At 42.8% G+C, this 21,503-nt stretch overlaps 1 protein-coding gene across 1 annotated transcript in view; it reads right to left on the reverse strand.

The window, feature by feature from the left end:
• LOC311038340 (low-density lipoprotein receptor class A domain-containing protein 4-like) overlaps positions 1-21,045 on the reverse strand; it is a 218,858-nt gene extending 197,813 nt beyond the window's left edge. Inside the window, exon 1 of the mRNA XM_084047806.1 lies at positions 20,913-21,045. The gene's annotated coding sequence lies outside the window, so the exon portion shown is untranslated. The remainder of the gene's footprint in view (positions 1-20,912) is intronic.
• Between the last annotated feature and the right edge of the window lie 458 nt (positions 21,046-21,503).

Genomic DNA, 21,503 nt, shown 5'->3' on the forward strand with positions numbered 1-21,503 from the left:
TATTCATTAAATAGAGTAGGCTAGATAATATAATTAAATATTCAAATATCTTTTGACACAGAATCAAATGTTTTATGGTCCTCATGATTTACCAGGAGCCTGGATGGCTTGGTTCCAGGCTTAAAATAATTAATATAAATATTTTCGGGAAATCTCTATGGGAGAAATGAATGGCCCATGTCCACATGACAAGATGGCACAACACAAACAAGCAGACGCCACCGCTGCCCAAAGCAGCATGGCGGAACAACAACTCGTCTAGGATCCTGTACTTGGTAACAGAGCCAGCCAATGACCTTCCGGTGGCACTCCCACAGAAAAACAGGCAAGACTGTCTCACTACATGAAAGGTCTTGGGAGGGAGAGAGGCCAATGGGCAGACAGATGGATAATAGAGCCACGGTATGACCAGAGGATCTGTGATGTGTGGCCACCACAGCGCCAATGGCAGCATGCAGCAGGCCTGGAGAGGCTAGAGTTATACTCTTAGCAAACATCTCTTGTATGGCTTTTCAACACTTCATTAAGCTGTGCTAACACCAGAGCATGCTTCTGTTGCTCTTAAAACAAACACACACACACACACACACACACACACACACACACACAGAGAGAGCTCAGATGTAACACAAGGTGTACTGTCCACAAATGACGATGACGAGTCTTTTTTTTTAAAGCATGCAGCAGACCTGAGTAGTAACTCACAGTCCACCAGTGAATGGAGGAGCTTCAGATTGTCCCTGATGAGGAGCATTTACAGAAATAAAAGAGCCAGGAAGGCTGATGAAGAAGAGCTATAAGGTACAAGACCAGAGTCGGCCAAGCCAAGTATGTACAACTGAGCCGTTGCCAAAATCAGCATCAGTGTGGTGCATCAGAGCTCCACTTCAAGGCCCAGTGAGCCGCCATCTGTCCCAGGGCTGAGGAGGCCAGGCCAGGAGAGAAGCTCCCTGAGAGCATGTCAGTGCCATATGCTGCTGGAACTACAGAGACCTCCTCCCTAGAATGGCATGGAGTGGCATGGTCCGGTCTGGAATCATAACTGGCCCCATCACTTCTGGACAGGATTTGAGGTGCAATATGTGGCAGAAGCAAAACCCCGAGAGTTCTGGTTTGTCCTGGCATGGTGTGGACAAGATTGGTCTGTTTTGGTGTGCGGTGTGCACGTGACTGGACAGTATGGTAACCTGGCAGCGAAGCAAACCCACACTCTCTGCTGCATATAGACTGGCATAGTCTGGTCTGGTCGGGATTTAGTCTGGGAGGGTTAGCGTCGGAGCTTGGACAGCAGGGGCGCGGCCACTGCGTTGTGATTCAAATCAACAGCCAATGAAGAAAAGGGGGCGGGATCCACATGCAGTGGGTCTTGCATCTAAATAGGATCGACGGGAAGCAATTTCCCCTTGAGAAATTTCGGCCGCCATTGTTGTGTACTGCTGTTTGCCTCTCGTCGGACTTTTTAGACGAGTTGCACAGCTCTCAGACCGGTAAGAGGCGTGTCCGCTCAGATTCTGAGCGGACGTCACATCCCGCCCACGAATACAAGGGCTCTGGCCCAGAAGTTCCTTCGCCCCGCGAGAGCTGGCGAGAACTTCTGGGAACTCAGATTAGTCGGGATTAGATTGGATTATTGCTCATTGTTCTGGATTTGATTAAACATTGCAGGCTCAGGAATCGTATTTAATTGAAAGATGTTGGCAAATTATGAACGCCTGCCTGAATTATTTAGACTAGGGTGATGCCCGTTGGGAAGGCACACCCTCAGTTATGTTGTACCTGTTGTCAGAGTACCCATTGTACCCGTTGTAAGAGTACTTAGTATAGTACTTGAAGGCCAGTCTATGATGCTGTTATATTGATGACATCAGAGATCTCCATATGGGCGTAAAATGGACACAACACAGGCACAGACAGATACAGAGATCTCCATTTATGGACATAAAAGGGACACAGACAGCACAGACAGACAGACAGACAGATTTGTGGATTTATAGATATTTCTGGACAACCGCTGACCTGACCGACTTCCACCTCGGCAGGCACATCACCCCCTTGGGTCTTCCGCAATAGTTTGAACTCAATCGTTCAGACCGGCTCTCGAGATATGTGGAGGACATACGGACGGACACACACACACCACACACACAGAGATATGTGGAGGACATGCGGACAGGGACACACACCACACACACAGAGATATGTGGAGGACATGCGGACAGGTGCACACACAACACACACACACAGATTCCGTGCATTTTATACATATAGATGTGTAAATAATTACTTAACCTCTCAAACAGAGTAGAACAGGCCTTTATTTTTAGGATTAGATACATTTGTAAAAAGATGCCTACAGTACAATGACCATAAAGGGGGAGTGGCTTGTGTAGCCCATTGACTACAACTCATAGTATCCTTGGCAAGTTGGCAATACTGCCAAGTGCCAACCATTTTCCAAAGCATACCAGCATACCATAGTTGTTTACGCTGTGGCTCTGTAGGAGGCACGCCGTCTACAAATGTGTCTGTCTGTCCATGGATTAATCCTGCAAACCACAGTAGGCCAAGGGAGGTCAGATCAGGCCAGAACCTTGGCCAAATATGGAGTCATACAGTATGACACAGTCAGATGACTGAATGTCTGAGATCCACATGGCAGCTATGCTGGTGTTACACCCTGTTTTGTTTTTCTTTTTTTGGGGTCGCCATCATACAGTATTAACATTTACTAGAAGACTTGAAACCTACAATACTTGAGGTAGGTAAACCAACACAAAATAACTGTGCAATTATGTTTGGTTAAAGTTACTTTACTGCATTTTTATTCTTTTTAATGCACTGATTGATTTCAAGTCTAAATGAAAATAGTTCCTGTAGAAAAATTCTGTAACTTTTTAATGATTATGGAGAAAATGTAAACATACATGAATAAAATGAAGCCGTTAAGAAGAAGCATATCTGTTTATGTACAATATAAAGCTATGAATCACAATGACATGTACTGACACCAGTATGATCCAGTATGAGTTAAAGTCATTTTCAAATAACTTCATTTCAAAATCAGACTTGGACTGGTGGGTATATGGATAAGTCTGGAGAGATAATAATAATAATAATAATAATAATAATAATAATAATAATAATAATAATAATAATAATAATAATAATAATAATAATAATAATAATAATAATACGGTAATAATAATAATAATAATAGTGGTAGTAGTGAGATAAGGAGAATTAGCCGACTTTTACATGACAGTTGTATGCTTGTATCTGCTATTTCTGCATTTTCTTTTTAATATTTGAAAAATGTATATCTTTTTTAACATAGAAACGATTATAACAATTATGCAAAATAATTGCGATTATCTCCAATAATTGCGATTAGGCCATAATAATGTAATAATTGTGACAGTCCTACAAATAAGTTGGAAGTGATTCACAACAATTTTGACCTGTGACTTGACATAACCAATAACACGGTAAAATAACTGACAGGCCTAGCAGCAAAAATGAAAGATATGCAGACAAACATACAGGAATGTTAACAAGGCAAAATGACACAGGTAGATATAACCAAGAAATGAAACACAATAGACAGTATCACCTGGACAAACAAACAAACAAACAAACAGACAGACAGAGTGACTGCTTGGCAGGTAAAAAGAAAGAACAGAGAAATAGACAGACAGACTGACAGACAGACAGATGGGTAAGACAAGCACAGCAAAACAAAACTCGGAAGTAGAGACCAGTTGACAACCTGACATGTATACGCAGATAGAGGCTAAGACAGACAGACAGACAGACAGACAGACAGACAGACAGACAGACAGTAAGGTGGCTGCCAGACTGCAGGTTGTGTGATCTGCCCACGTCAGAGACAGCACAGTCTCTGTGTGTGGCAGGAAGCATTCCTCCTCCCCTGCCCTGCTCTGCTCTACAACTCCCACTAGCGTCTGCAACGCCACTCACCACCCTGGCTACTGTAGCACTGTCTGCCTCTTCTTCCACGCATCGCTCTCCGCCTGTAGCTAGCATGATCTCACTTTCTGCCTGCCTGTGTGTGTGTGTGTGTGTGTGTGTGTGTGTGTGTGTGTGTGTGTGTGTGTGTGTGTGTGTGTGTGTGTGTGTGTGTGTGTGTGTGTGTGTGTGTGTGTGTGTGTGTGTGTGTGTGTGTGTGTGTGTGTGTGTGTGTGTGTGTGTGTGTCATTATTACATTTATTTTCTGATGTGGCTTACTTGGAATGAATCTCTCTGTCATGTCAGGAGCCACCCCTGAATCTGCTGCTTCTCACGTCAGGAATAACACTAGGCTCCTTCCCTCACATTCTACAAATATCCCTAACTTTCTGTTCTCTCCGGTCACTCGCCTCTTTCTCTCCTCTTCCTCTGTCCGTCCGTCCCTGTCCCTGCATTGTCCGTCCCCCGCTCACTTCTTTCCTTCCGCGCTCCCTCCCTCCCTCCCTCCCTCTCTTCTCCTCTGTCTCTTTTCTTTCTTTACCGCCTGTCCGTCTATTTGTCCCTCCAAATCTCTCACTCTCTCTCTCTCCCTCATCCTTGCTGTAACAGACATATTACCATGCCTGTCTATGATTAACGTCTGCATGATAAGACCATATTTCAAGCCTAGGAACACATTTTCTCCTCGCTGAGACATAAAACAAACAGCCCCAGGCATGCGTGGGTAAACATGGCTTTACATATTGCACACACTCCAGGATTAACAGTCGACAGTCAGACATAATCTTGAGGCCCGCCGCCTTGATTTACTATGGACAGGGCCAACAGAGGAGGAGGGGGGGGGGGGGAGTGAGGGGGGGTAAAAGAGAGAGAGAGAGAGGCAGAGGCAGGTGGAGAAAGAGAAAGAGAGAGATAGGAAGGTGGAAACATAAGGCATTGAGAGAGAAAGAGAGACAGGGGAGACAGAGAGGCCGTAGGTGGAGATTTGAAAAAGAGGGAGAGGGGTGCCTGGTGGCTCAGCCAGTCTGTGCACATATCATTATGCACCCTGTGAGTCGTGAGGACCCGAGTTTGAATCCGACTCCTGTCTTGTCTCGCATCTCTCCTCTCTACGCCCTTAGTTTCCTGTCTCTCCTATCTGCAATAAAGCATAAAAAATGCCCCTAAAAAAATCTTTTTTTAAAAAAAGAGAGAGAAAGGCAGGAGGCGAGAGGGAGCGAGACAGACAGAGTGACAGAGGCTGTAGGTGGAGATTTGAAACAGAGGGGGGGGGGGGGGGGGAGAAGTCAGATAGACAGTGCCATGAAACAGCAAGCACGAGGGGAAAAAAGAGTGAAACAGTGAACGAGAGAGAAAAAGAGAACGCAAGAAAAAGTGCAAAAGAAAGTGAGTGAGCGAGAGCCAGTCAGACAGTATGTGCAGGAGGAAGAAGGAGGGATATTGTGAGTGGGTGCTGTGCGCAGACAGACAGAGACGCACGTACATACACAGTGTTCCACGCCACAGATCGGCTTTTATAGTCCACAGGGTTTTATAGCACACACATCGCTGAGAAGCACACACACCCCTGGTGGTGGCACTAAGCTCATTCCAGCCTCCCTGACAGATTTATGGTTATTCCACCCACCCCCACCCCCCACGTGTGTGTGTGTGTGTGTGTGTGTGTGTGTGTGTGTGTGTGTGTGTGTGTGTGTGTGTGTGTGTGTGTGTGTGTGTGTGTGTGTGTGTGTGTGTGTGTTCAACTTGCCACCCCAGACAGGACTGTCACAGTTGGCCAGGTGCCAACTTTGAACAGTCAGCAAGATGAGACAGCAGTACGGGTGACATCACACACACACACACACACACACACACACACACACACACACACACACACACACACACACACACACACACACACACACACACACACACACACACACACACACACACACACACACACACACAAGGTGATAAGCTCTGCTAAGGCACAGAAGTTTCCGACTCACTGTTGCAACCTTGTATCATAATTTCATATCTACAGTAAGCTACTACATACTCAGTATGTACTGTAGTAGCCTACATACTGTGTCGTGACCAGCGATATCAAGATACATAGGTCATGCATGCAGATATTCATGATTAAAATAATCAGTACATTGTGGTTTATTATTCCAGTTGATTTAATGCATTCATACTATCAGCAAATAAATAAATAAAAATACAAGAATAATAATATAAAAATAGTACTAAGAGTTCAATTTCAGTGCTTTAAATGTATGATTTTTTTAAAAAGAGGGGACTGTTTAGCGCAACGCAGGCAAACCATATTCGGACAAAATGTCCTACAGGGCAGTTTGACGTGGAATAATCTCCCATTAAGCACATTCTTAAAAAATGATTACTCAATAACCATTCTTGTGACCACTCATAAATAATCCTGCACTTTACTTGATAACCAATCCTGCGACCACTAGTAATTCATTCTGCACTTTATAAATTATTGTAGTTCTATTCATTTAATTGCTGCTATATTTTAGTCAATTAACGATGAGTTATATTTATGTATACTTTGCACTTTTCTGTACTTGTTTTGTATTCCTCCTGTTATAACTGTATTGTAATATGTTCTGTAATATTTTATTTTAATGTTGTTTTAATGTAAACTAGAAAAGGTGCTCCTCGGAGGACAGGTCTCCGCCAGGTCAGGTAAGTTATTGTGGGCCAGCAATGTTCGAAATTCGCCAATCAGGATAGAATATGAGAAATCGGACAGATCCGTCTTGATCACATGGCTATAGAGATAATGTGTACCGATTCACGTGATGTTTGGATAAAATCTGTAGGTGCACTCAAGAAATGTGTTTTGCAAAAATAGGCCTCCTGGTGGCGCAATAAAAGGCTGATGCAAAAAATGCAGGGCAGAGGTTTTTCCTTGGCCTCTAGGGAGTGTGCATGCAAAGTTTCACACCGATCGGTCCAGTTACAGGTAAAAACGCAAATCGGCCTGTTATAGCACCACCATAAGGCTAATTTGAAAAATGTAGGGTGGCATTCTTTCCTTGGCCTAGTGGCAATGTGCGTGCAAGGTTTCACAGCAATCGCGCGCTGTGTTAAACGGACCACTCCTGCAAGCTTTGGAAGCCAATCTTAGCCAATCAGGATAGAATATGAAACATCTGAAAGACCTGTTTGGTTTAATGACTATAGAGATACTGTGTACCAATTTGCGTGATGTTTGGACAAAATCTATAGGAGTAATATAAAACAATGTGTTTTGCAAAAATGGGCTTCCTGGTGGCGCTATAACAGGCCAATCTGAAAGATTTGGGGTAGAGGTTCTGCTCTGGCATCCAGTGAGTGTGTGTGCACAGTTTCGCTGCAATCGAGCTAACGGTGCTGGAGATTAGCTGTTCACAGACGGACACACACACGGACAGACACACACACACACACACACACACACACACGAACAGACGGACGGACAGACAGACAGACAGGGTGCAAAACATAGTCTCGGCCATGCCTGTCGGCCTGGCGGAGACAATTTGCATTCTTGCTCACTCTAATTTACACTGCTTCCTAACTGTACACTACTGTACTGTACTGTACTGGATTCCAATGTTCATTAATACTGTATATGCTGTCCCTTTCAAATAAACAAAATAAAGTAAAGTAATCAAATACTACGGTTTTTTTTTTTTTCAACCTCAGTTGTTGGCTCATCATGCTATAACTATACAGCAAAAAAAAAATCTTCCAATCAACAGCCCATGTGAACGATTGTCATTATGATGTCACTACTCTGGGTTTTTTTCACTGCACCCAACATGCACCAAGTTTAGCAGCATACCTCTTTAGTAGAGAAGAAAGGACATGAAAAGATGGAGAGAGGAAGAACAGATGGAAAGAGAGGGGGAAGAGGGGGGGGGGGGGGGTGCGTAAAGTGAAGAATGGTAAAAGAATAAAGGGAATGAGTTTGTGTGTTGTTCACCCTTGGTATTCACAATGAACCACCACCAATTAGGGCTGTGAACCAACTCAGTGCCAGGGAACCTGGTGTACTGTCAATCACTGTCAAGCATGTACTCTATTGCAAGAGAGACTACTCTCTGACTCATGGCTATATATCTCTCTCTCTCTCTTTAAAGCTATTGTACCTTTAACCACTTTCAACCTGTGTCCCTACCCCCCCCCCCCCCCCCCCCCCCCCCAAAAGAAAACCAATATCAAACAAAACAAAAGACAAAAGGAAGACTTACAAGCTCACAGCGTATTGCATCGCAAAACATTATGAGCTTGTAGATCGGCTATTTTTCCCACACAATACTGTAATACAACAACAACAAAGAATATGCCTTGAGTAGTTAAATCTGTCCATTGTGTGTTCTGTGTTCAGTGTTTCCCCTAGGTTTACTGCTTGGGGGGTGGGGTGGGGGGTCTGGGCAGGATGCGGACGGGGAAATGGGGGGGTGCCTGGGCTGGATGTGGATGCCAGGGGCGGATTCGTGTCAGGATAGGGGGTTATTGCCAGGATACATAATACATAATAATACATCAAATCTGGCTAACTTTCTAATCCTCTTTTGTGAAATACAATTTTGACCACAACTCCCTAAGCAGGCCTATCCTCCTACATCCTTTAACTCATGTCATCTACTACATCCCATAACACTACTGTGTCGTGCATAGTTACAGTATATCAGGAATACTTTGAAGAAGGTGCATCTTTGTTTTCACAGTCTTGGGAAGATTCAAATGGATTTCCCAAATTAAAATGGATAAACAACAAAGGTTGGTAATTCAGTGGTTTGAAAGCACATCAATTAGGCAACATAAATACACAGATTTTGTTTCTTTAATTTAAGAGTATATAGACCTGCTCTATGTGAAAAGTACCTAAAGGTAACTTCTACTGTGATTTGGTACTAAACTAAAATTGACTTGATTTGACTTTTGGGGGTTCAACAAACACCAAGTCAAACTGCTAACATGCAGCATATTTGGCAAATAAAGACATTTCACACACACACACACACACACACACACACACACACACACACACACACACACACACACACACACACACACACACACACACACACACACACACACACACACACACACACACACACACACACACACACACACACACACACACACACACACACTGAAACTCAACTCGACTCAAGTTGCCATGAGGTACTGCATGAAGGACAAAGTGCAATTTATTCCTCTGCTCAAACAACTTTTTTGTTTGAGCAAAAGTTTGTTAAAGTTTGTTATATCTCAACAGTAGAACGTTTTGGTGCTTGCGTCGGAACCCTGCTTCAAATCCCAGGTAGGACAGGAAAGTTATGGATGGTAGCTTTGACAACGACTGCAGTAAACTAACCTTTCATCAAGCAGCCACCGTGCCTGACAGGAGTCCAACAATTACCCAGACGCTTTCAGTAAATTACCAACTAAATTTTGAATTTTAGACAACAAATGTACTATTCAGATGATGGCTGGCTTGTCACCTGCCAAATGGCTTGTAGAATAGACAAACTTACCAAGACACAGCCAAAATCTACAATCATTTGGCTGGTGGCTGGCTTTATTTTCCAACACTTTCCCGCTCTCTCTCTCTCTCTCTCTTTACACATACACAGTACACACACATACACCAACAATAACGCATCAGTGGAATGCCAGTGTGGGACATCATTTGCCAGGATGTGAATGGCAGGAGACAAATTCAAATGATTTGCAGTCAAATAAGATGGAGCCCGGCAGCAACAGACTCAAGAACACGTCTGTGCCAGAGAGGCATCAAGCCAACTAGTCTCACATGAGGAGTTAACACACTGGATGCCACCAAAGGCATGGGATAAACTCCCATCTCCTCTGGATCATCGCAAGTATGGGGTGAATTGCAGTCTTATGTTTATGTGTGTGGCAAAGATTATTAAAATGTTTTTATTCAGTTGTCATCAATCTCTACATCAAGTAGAACAGTAATGCAACGATGACAGCCTGTTTTGCTGCAAATGCCAATTAATACAGCACATTTTTTCATTATTTTGATGCTTTTTTTACTAACATGTTTACAGTACAGTGCTGCGTGTGATTCCAACTCAGAAGATGGAGTAAACTCTAATCTTCTTTGTATCCCTGCAAATGACATCCATGTTTAACTGCCTATTGCAATATGTCATTACTACTTCTCATGTTAATATGTGTTCGCATGTGAAGTAGAGCCAGATCAATAAGTTACAGCAGAGTAGAACATCACAGCTGAGTTAATGGTGGTGTGTGGTTATTGTCTCCGCCAGGCCGAAAGGCATGGCGAGAGAGTATGTTTTACCCTCCGTCCGTCCTTCCGTCCGTCCGTGTGTCCGTGTGTGTGTCCTGTCTGTGTGTTACCAGCTAATCTCCGGCACCGTTGGTCCGTTCGCTCCGAAACTGTGCACACACACTCCCTGGATGCCAATTCAGGACCTCAGCCCCAATTTTTTCACATGGGCCTGTTATAGCGCCACCAGGAGGCCGATTTGTGCAAAACACATTTTTTTTACATTACTCCTACAGATTTTATCCAAATGTCATGCAAATCGGTACACAGCATCTCTATAGTCATGAGATCAACACGGATCTGTCCGATTTCCCATATTCCATCCTGATTGCCTATGGTTGGCTTCCAAAGTTTGCAGGATTGGTCCGTTTTGAACAAAATGCCTCAAACTATGCATGCAGCTTGCGATTTCCGTGAAATTTCACACACACATTCCCACTAGGCCCAGGAAGAAATGCCACCCTTTTCACATTGGCCTGTTATAGTGCCACCAGCAGGTCTAATTTAGCAAAACACATTTTTGGAACAAAATGCCTCAAATCATGAATGCAGTGTCTGATTGCCGTGAAAGACCTAAGAATAAATGGCACCCTTTTCACATTGGCCTATTATAGCGCCACCAGGAGGCCAGAATAACGTACCTGACCTGGCGGAGACCTGTGCTCCGAGGAGCACTTTTTCTAGTTTTTCATTTTATTCACTCAATGTCTCGCTATGCTCATAAAAATCTAATAACCAGGGTTACGTTTGTAACCTATAGACTTCACTGCAAGTTGCTAACTAGTTGGAAATTGTCTCAATAATATCATTAATACATCATTATTATAACCCTTACAATATAAGTAACCTGTCATGCCACTCACGTGTATCACTTATGGTACTGTAGCTACAGTAGCTAGTTAGACATGCAGCGTTGTTTGTCACAACTCTTTGATTTGACGAAGACATTTGAGGATCATTGCTAAATATGTGTGAATAATATATTGGCCCATATTATAAATAACATAATTTCCTTTACTCCCAAGTATCGGTATCAGCATTGGCCCCAAAAATCCATTATGAGTTGGACTCTAACGTGAAGTAAGCTACACTTCTGCCAACCCCTCCTACCCAGCCACTGAATAATAGCCCAAGTTTAGCTCATGCTCTATCTCTCTAAGGCAGCTGTTCTTAAACCTTTTCAGCCCAGATCCCAAATTTAATCATCTGAGTGTCGCCCTGGGACCCAGGCTCATTAAAGCACACTGGTAAACTTGTCATGCAGGGACTAGAGTCATAAGAATGGGGTCATAGTTTGAAAACTCAACCCAGCCAGGAAAAGTCTCTTCCTTAATAAAAATCACTTCAAGTTCATGCAGAGTTCACCCCCCCCCACTCCTAATTGTTTAAGTTGTAGCCTATGGCATACATGGCCCTCTGTCATATTCCACATCAATAATGCAGAGACCGCAGCCTGCTAACATCTCTGCCTTTAGGTAGAGGGTCTGCAGAACAAGACACTGAAACAAAAGGGAGGGTGAACGTATCTCAAATGTGTCATGCTCCACGACAATGGAAACACACGCACACAGAGTACAACACACATGCACACTGATACACACAGACACAGGCATGCGACTGCACACAAATATATACTCACACTTCATATTAAATTCACACGATAGCCATGAATACACACACAATGGCTGGTTCTTGCCATCATAGGAGTTCAGACTAGAGTTTACGGTTCTTTCACACACGCACACGCACGCACACGCACACACACACACACACACACAGAGAGAGAAGAAAGACAGAAATTCAGACAGATGGACCTACACACATATTCTCAGTATAGTCTAATGTGTGAAAGTCTACAGTCTACAGTGATCTGTTCCTCTACAGACTCTCTACACACAAATAAATACTTGTGTGCAGCTCACATATCCAAATATAATCCACACACAAAAAAATGCATGCATACACACAAACATATTATGCACACTCACACACACAGTTCTAGTTGACCACGAGCAGAACATGGTGTTGTGTCTGTAAATCTTTGAGGGTAATGTTAATGGTCTTTGCAGCCAGTCTATTGAATTACCACATAAGAGTAGAGAGAAGCACTCTGTACTGCATTCCTCGGTAATGGTCAGTCCAATGGACACTCAGGGTAAATACACACCCTACTCTACCCCATCTCATCACTGGTAAACATGGCTGCTGACACTTTTTCCTTGATTCCTGAATACGAATACTTATCATACGTATTCCGGAGTAAATAGAAATCGAGGACACATTCTGATGTTCCCATGGATGAGCCAACTTGTTTGAAATACACATTTTGAATGGGTACATGTGAAAAAGACTTCTGCACACCCAGTCAGTTTCAGAGCAGGTGCGTAAGCGACAAACAGTATGAGATCAAAAATGAAGAGATATACACCACACACTGCCACTCGCCACAAGTGACAGTGTGCGGGGTATATCTCTCCATTTTGGATTCCGAATGGGTACAAACAAAATACACATGAGAAATGTAATATAGTGAATATGATATTTTTTTTTCTCCTTTTGGTGTTCAGATTTCATTTTTTGCTACTGATTCCAGTATAATAATTTAAAAAAACATAACAATTTGAAAAGCAGAGTTACGAGGTTGTCTGATAATTACATGAATATAAAATGTGAGTCTCTCCCTTGTCTTTTCATCCACACAGGATTGCACTGAATTATTGAGTTGCTGCTTAGGCTTTGTTGTTAAACGAGTCTAGGCAAACAAGGACGAACTGTATTAAAAGCACTCTAGCAATAAGTAAAAGCACTGTTTGACAAAACTGTTTAAATGTGTTCTGTGAACCTTAAAGCCCAAAAACAGGATCAAAAAGCTGTCTCTGCCACTTAGGCCTACATTGTTGTTGCTTACAGTGCTTTAATTTACTGTTTAATGGTGACTATATACAACTGTTCACTTACTGCAAGTGTTGTCTACCATGTGTGCTGCAATTCACTGTTAAGAGCCAGGCTGAGCCTGGCTAAATGAATAAGAGCATTCACCCACTGCTATACAGTATTTGAATGGAGAGCATTTTTTTCTTTTCAGAAATCTGATGTGAGGAATGTGATCAGAACACAATGGGAACATTTTTAATTAGCCTATGTGAGCAAGTCACAAAAGTAGGACATCTCCAAAGCAGATCAATTGGAAACATAAATCTTTAAGAAATAAAATAAAAATCACAACCAAGAGGTACATAGGCTACACTAACTCGGCTCGTCAAGAATGAATGAGTCTACTAAACCAAAGTGTTTTAACATCCTTACAGCCAAGTAAAAAAAATAAAGAAAACAAAAAGAAAACAATAAAATAAAATAAAGAACCATAATTGAAAACATAGGAAGTGTCTTTTGGCCTAAGGGTGGAATGAGAGTAAAGTCTATGAGGTCACCAAAATCAATAGGGCAAGAACTGCAATCCGCCTATTAGATATCTTGTGTGCAAAGCTGACATTTTGGCCTATCGGTGATGCTAAGCTATGAAGGGTCACGGAGTCACTCAAATGTTTAGCATTCATCCTCCGGTGAGCATTGTAAGTTTCATGGCAATTCGCCCATTCGATTTTGAGATATCTTGTGCACATGTGAACATTTTGGTCAATGGGTGGCACTACAGGAAAGGATAAGGGGTCACCAAGCTCAGTGGGATTCATCATGCAAGCTGAAAACAGCGCAAAGCAGGGTTATTTCGCTGACAATGTGTTGCTAAGCGACACGCCGATCATCATGTTCAGGTTACAGTACACACTACCAGCATAAATCCCCGGGTTATTGCATGGGTGATATAGGCTCCCTCGTTTGTCTCCCTCCAGTTGTACCTGTTCTTAGTGTACCCAGTGCTCTCTCTACCAATTACCACACGACTAATCAACTAAATATGGAGGTAAGAGGATTGCTGATCGTTTTGATGATGTACATGGGCGTACAACAATAGAGTTCCATTGTACACGCTTTCAATTATCTTGATGCTGCCGCACAAACGTGACGCAAAGCTCAGCCAATCCATGTAGCCGATGGATTGACCAATCAGGGAAGCCGATGCCTATACTTACCCCACAGACAGAGATTCGGCACATCCTCCACAGACCCATGTACAGACAGATACAGACATAGAATTTTATGATAGACACAGACATTGTATATCATATTATAATATATTCCAGATTCATGTTTTGGGCTTCATTAGGACTAAAAATGTATTGCTTTTCTTGGTTTACTTCATGTTCTTTTATAGCCCCGTTTGGAACCTCACCTTCCACGATAGCTCCGAGTTGAGGACCCGCTTCGTAGGCCGCCGGCAGACTGTGACACTGGCGAACGGTGGCCAACAGTACCGATTTTTTACCTTTAAAAAAAAAATCCCCAAAAAGAAATCCAAATCCAAAAAGTAAAGGTTGTCCTCCCTGCTCTCAGATGTTTGATTTTTTTGCGGTCAAGAATATTTAAGAGACAGGTTGAAACAAGCATTTAAAATCGCTTTTTTTAGTCAGCCCGTGCCCAGTCAACCCCCGTCCGCAGGTGTCAGTACTGCTCCCGTTTCGGGTGCAGTGGGAAAACAAGGCTCTGCCGGCAGCCTACGAAGAGGAACCTCATCTCGGAGCTATATAGCGGAGGGAGAGGTTCCGATCGGAGCTTGTTCTTCTACTGCTGTTAATTAGTGTGGTTGCCCGAATAGGGCAACCAGACTATAGTACTCTTCCGACTTTATTCTAGATAAACTTTATTTTGATGCGCAATTTCTCCCACAGTTTATTTTTCCCACACTTGTGCCATATGTCAAATTGACCGGCTTCACCGGGAATCCATGGCTTGTACTTTGCTAAGAGATTGGTTATGTAGTTTAATTGATATTGATTTATTAGTGCATTAAATGTCCCCATCCACTTTAATGGGAAAATGAAAAAACTAAAATTAAATTTTCTCAGAAACCGTAAGGGCTAGAGTTACAAGACTTTGAGGGCAGGTTCATAGTTTATTGCCAAATTATTACAAAAATAATTACACCAGTCGGCCTCATGGTGTCGCTATAACAGCCCACTTTACCTTTTGGCCTATAACTCTTGAACCGTAGGTCGTAGAATAATAAAATATTTTCCCCTGGATTCCTTGGGTCATGACGCAACTCCCCAAATAGGCCACGCCCATTTGCGTCTGCGTCACAACTAGACGCGACGCGTCTAGTTGTGACACTGTTGTGGCACCATTTTTAGTTATGTGCTATGTGAATCACTTTGTGAACTCTGTTTTGGGAAGTGATACTGAACAAATAAATGTATTATTACAATTTCTGAATAGGTCTAAACGATCCAGCTGTAAGTCTTCCAAAAAAGGTCCTATAAAGTTCCTGCAGCTTCGTCTAAACAGGTCAACTTTTATTTGTAAACCTGTCCTAGAGTGTGCAAAACCACAACTGTCAGTGCTGTATGACATGAGCCTAGTCCTCATCCACACCATACCACAATTCTTACAAGAAGATGGAAACTGGCTACTGGCACTGTAGTACAGTATACAAACAAACACATGAACACTTACTCTACTGTATAGCCACACATGAGAAGAAGCAGGCAAAGACACACACACACACACACACACACACACACACACACACACACACACACACACACACACACACACACACACACACACACACACACACACACACACACACACACACACACACACACACACACACACACACACACACACACACACACACACACACACACTCTGTGGTGCAGGTTGGCGCTCGTCTTTGCCCGTCTCGCGCCTTCGCTCCACCAACACAATACTGTCACATGTTGGCATGTCACATGGGCGCCCAGACAGACAAGGCCGTATTAACAACAACTGGCTGGAGTTCAGGTTGCATCAATGTGTGTTTGTGTGTGAGTTCACATTGAGGCTCAGTGCTCAGGCTGCTGCTGCTGGTGTGTGTGTGTGTGTGTGTGTGTGTGTGTGTGTGTGTGTGTGTGTGTGTGTGTGTGTGTGTGTGTGTGTGTGTGTGTGTGTGTGTGTGTGTGTGTGTGTGTGTGTGTGTGTGTGTGTGTGTCTGAGTTCAGGTTAGGGCTGAGCCATCAGCGGCAGACAGGCCCTGTCATGTCTCTCTCGTCTGTCTAACACACACTCAGCCTCTCGCCCTGGGAGGTGAGAAGGCGCTAATTGGCAGAGGGCGAGACACACGCACATGTGCACGCGGACTGACGGTCAGTTAGTTTCTCTCTCACACACACACGCGCAGGAGAGAACAGAAGAAAAAGACAGACAGAAATGCAGACAGATGGACCTACACACATACTCTGCAGTCTACAGTGATCTGTTCCTCTACCTGGTAGGGCTGACACGATTAAGAACATTTACTTGACGATTAATCTTCACTCAAATAATTGCGATTAACGATTTAATTGTCTTTCTGTAGTTGAACATTATTGGAACATTATGAATACATTTTTTATTTCTGTTTGGCTTTTAGGCTTCGTACACAAAAGGTGCATAGGGCAGATATGACAAATAACACATTTAATTACTTTATACTTAAACGCAATGCGACGCGTTTTGAGCTTGTATTTCCACTATTTTTAAATTATTTTGAAAATATATGAACATTTTAACATGGAAACAATTATGACGATTATGCAAAAAATAATTGCGATATTGTGACAGGCCTAGCACCTGGGTAAGGTGAGGGGGGAAGGGTGCAAAGGACGTGAGGCAGACAGACAGAAGATATGACAGACCAGACGACATTGCTGCTGCTAATAAAAACATTCTCTAGCTGCTGACTTTTATCCTGAATTCTCATTTATTCATTATTTTATTGTGTATTTTTTGTGTGTTGTGTTTTTGGTTGAGATTAATGCGCTCTTCTGTCACAGTTTATCCTGAACATAAAGCACTCTGAGAAAATGAGAGCTGGCCCTTCATAGGGGGGCTCCTGTTTCAATAAAGACAACACAGTGCAGCCCCTGGGTTCATCTAGCCATCTGCTCTAATAGACAAACAGTCATTAAAAGCTGAACAGTACATGATGAGTATCATACTAGAATGGATTCCAAACAAGTTCTATTAATATAATAGAAATATAGAAACATTTGTGTAGGATGTAGTTCTGTGGGCAGATGCATGCACTGCACACTCATAAAGGCTATTAATACGGCAAAAGTGGAATGTATAAGCCATGACCTGATTATGAACGCTACAAACTCAACACTTTTTAATCTTAGAGACAAAGAACAGAGAAACACCAGCCTTTACCACTTAAACATATATACTTTGTTGTTGACCAAGTCACCCAGGGATCTATACTTAGTCCCCTCCTTTTTCCCTCTACCAAACTCTTCACGGAAAACAGACGATCTACAAGTTCATAATGCGTTGCAATTATGACATGCCCAGATAGCTTATTTTGATTTTTTTATTGATTGAATACTTTATTGGTCAGAAATGTAAACAGCACATGGTACACACTACAGTAAGGCTAAAAGGATAACACAACAAAGTCCTGGGGACTTGTTTCCATCGTGGTCCTGACTCCTGGATTGAATTATTGTATTCAATTCATCAACATAGCATAAGAAATGTACACATAATTCATGTCATCAACAATTACAAACACTATATGTACAAAGGAGAAAAGGGAAAAACGGTAGCAGTGAATGACACTTTCTTTCGATGGGTATTTACATTTACCTTCCCTTGTGGTCTCCTGATAGATGTTTTTCAGGAACATTTCGAAAGAAATCAGTGATTCACATCTTTAAATGGATGGTGTCACTGTCAGGGCATTCCACACTTTGGTAACAGAGTAGTAGAATGAGATGCTATGGTTCATGTGGTTAAGAAATTGACCAAACCTTTCACGGTCACACATCTGCGTCAGAAGTGTTGTAGCCAACATCACATGCCGACTTGCCGAGATGTCAAACATGTCAATTTCCCATGTTTTCTTGCCAGTTGTGGGCAGTGCAGGCATGAGTGCCGGTTTTCTGGTGTGTAGTTTGTTTGCCCCTTTGCCCTGCTGGCAAATGGTCTCTAAGGATGGCAATCTCAATCAGTCTATCTGTCCATCCCAACCAAGATATCTTAAATATTACTGTCTGGATCGCCATGAAACTTGAACACATGCATGCTCCCTGGATGAAGAACCTTATTGATTTTAGTGACACCATGACCTTTCTCATAGCATCACCCTCAGGCCAATATGTTAACTTTGCACACAAGATATCTTATAATTTATTAGGTAGATTGCAGGTCTTACCCTATTGATTTTGGTGACCCCGAGGTCGTTCCTCTAGGGTCTGGGAGCTCCGAAAAGACACTTTGCATCTTTTTAAATATATCACTTAATTTGATTTAACTTTGAAGCTTTTGCTGTTGTTGTTTACAATATATAAATTATTCAAACTAGCTAATAATGTGTGGACAGGATAGCAGTCTTCATATGGACCCTACCAAAGGCAAAATAACTTGATGAAAACAGTCAAAACTTTTAACTGTCTCTCTACATACTTGCGTACATGAGCTATACCCATTCTTTTTTTGTATTATTCAGCCTGTCCAAACCACCTTCAGGAAAACAACTTCCGTTGCCAATACCACAGACTCTGAGGAGGGAAGCAGGGGGAGATGCATAAAAGCATCCTGTCAAGAACAGGACAGTACCTACAGTAAACAGTGCAACAGCCAAGTTATCTGACAACATTCCAAACTCTACTCTCTACTCACTAACTTGATTTCTGTCAGGATTGTGTGTGAGAGAGAGGTAGTGAGAATATGAGAGAGTGAGGAAGATTTCCAGCTCTAGGGAGGCAAGGCTCAGAGAGACAATGAGAGATGGCATGAGTGAAACAGAAGGAGGGGGGGGGGGTGCGCAGGGACAGACAGAGAGACGGGGTGTTGGACAGACAGACGGCTGAGAGAGTGAGCTGAAAACAATGCTGGTGCTTCAGTGCTAGAGAGGGAGTCTCTTTCTCCCCAAGGTCTCTCATTGAATCTCTTCAGTACAAACAGAGGCAGGGTACAGAAAACCAGGGAGCAGGGTGATGTAACAGCCACCAGCCGGCTAGCCTGCCAGCCAGCCAGTCTAGTACAAGAAACAGACGACCAAACACAATCATCATATTGAGTTCAATCCACCAGGCCTTTAACAATACTGAAGTCTCTGTGGTGCAGTCACACTTAAATGGAAGTCAGCAGGTTAAGCCAAGGTGTCCTATATTTGATAACAAATCTATCTACACAGACGTAGCCAGACATGGTGGCTATTATAGAATTACAAGAGCTTCAACATTAATTTATACATTTAAAATAAAACCACTCACTCTGAAATGACAATTTGCAAGGTGGATGGTGGTGCAGCAAAGTGCACCAGCAGGGTACCAAATGACTTGACTATGACTGATGATGGAGGATGCTGATGTTAGGCATGCTGCCACTTAATGCGCCTGTCTATGAGCATCCTAAATGACACACAGCACTCCTAAAACTAAAACACCAGTGACAAGTCTAGCTGATTAACGTCTATCATCACATTGATACAATTAGCTTCCTAATAGCTTGAAGAATGTTCATCATCATCAGGGTAGTAGGACCAGGTTAGCCGACAACATCCTATACTAGCTGGTACTTAGTGGTTGCTAAAAGCTACGGGGTGGGGGGGGGGGTTCACGTTTTGTGTCTCCAGATCCAACGACACAGCTTGGTTAAGAGGTAAACGTCATGCGGTAGAAGAGGACTTGGGTTACACAGTCAGACAGACAGACAGACAGACAGACAGACAGACAGAGACTACAGTTGCAAAGGGAGTTATACGTGAGCACCGGGTGGATGGATGGATGGGAGCCTCTGCCAGTGTTGCCAGATTTCGTGGGAGAAATAAGCAGCCAGGTGTAGGGAAACAGGCCCCCAAAGAAGCAACTTTAATAGGCCACATGAGCACTTTAAATCTATATGCTCCGAACACTTGAAAATAGCCAATCTACAAGCTCACAACGCGTCACGGTAGATCTATTTTATTTTATTTTAAAAACTTCTTGAATAAAATGTGGAATAATATTGTTGAGACATTCTAACAACACAAATGTGGCACAAAACAGTTATGAAAATATTTGAGAACCACTGGTTTAAATAAGTATTACCAAAAAAATGGAAGCAAGCCGAAATAAGCAACTACAAGTTAGAAACCAGCCCCCAGAAAAACCGCAACCACCAATATTTACAAACAACTTTACAGAAAAGGAAGCCCAGAGTTGCTTATAATAAGCCGACATGGCAACAATGGATGGGAGCCTCTGCTAGCATGCTTGCTACTACTACTACTAGACTAGCCCCGCTAGCTTAGCGATGCTGTCTGGCGCAGCTTGCATAAAGAGCCTCCCAACAACAACTCAAAAACACTAACTTTGTCCGTCTGGCCCAAAGTGGTTAGTTAGCTTCCACAGCTTACTAAGTTAGCGGTTAGTTAGCTTCCACATCCAGCAGCAACCCCCCCCCTCCCTCCCAACCTGTCAGTGGTCAGAGCAGCCATTCACCAATGAATACAGCAATGCACGAAAGGGGGGGGGGGGGGAGAAAAATAATGTTGGCATCACCATACCTGTAAAATGCAGTTGCTAATAAGCTCTTGTGGCGTGTCTGCGAAAAGTGTTGTGTTGTTGCTAGACGTCAAGTCCAACTGCACTACAGTGGCTTCCAGTTCTAGGCACCAAAATGTGAAGCACATAGACCCCAGTTACACTGTACAGACTCCATAGACTTACAACGGCACACTTGAGCGATCCTTGGCGACACCTGCAGGAGGATTTGCAGTATGGCGCATTATCATGATGCACATTTACAGACACCCCCCCAGTTAAAACTTCATGCAGTATTTGTTTTGAACAGTGGTGTAAAGTAATTAAGTACTGTATTTAAGTACAGTTTTGAGGTACTATTACTTTACTGGAGTATTTCCAATTGTCAGAGGCAAATATTGTACTTTTACTCCACAGTGGAGTACAATATTTGCCTAGCAGCTAACTATTAGCCACAACATTATCTAAACATTAACCTATACTATTCGACTGAAATGATATCTGAATTTGCTAAATGTACTCAAATACAACCCCAACACAACATCATACTTAAAATATAACAAATAATTGCTGTTAAACATAATTATTAATAATTAAAAACTCACCTTAGAAGA

The sequence above is a fragment of the Gymnoscopelus microlampas genome (genome assembly GCF_963454915.1).
Source record: "Gymnoscopelus microlampas genome assembly, chromosome: 3".
NCBI lineage: Eukaryota > Metazoa > Chordata > Actinopteri > Myctophiformes > Myctophidae > Gymnoscopelus > Gymnoscopelus microlampas.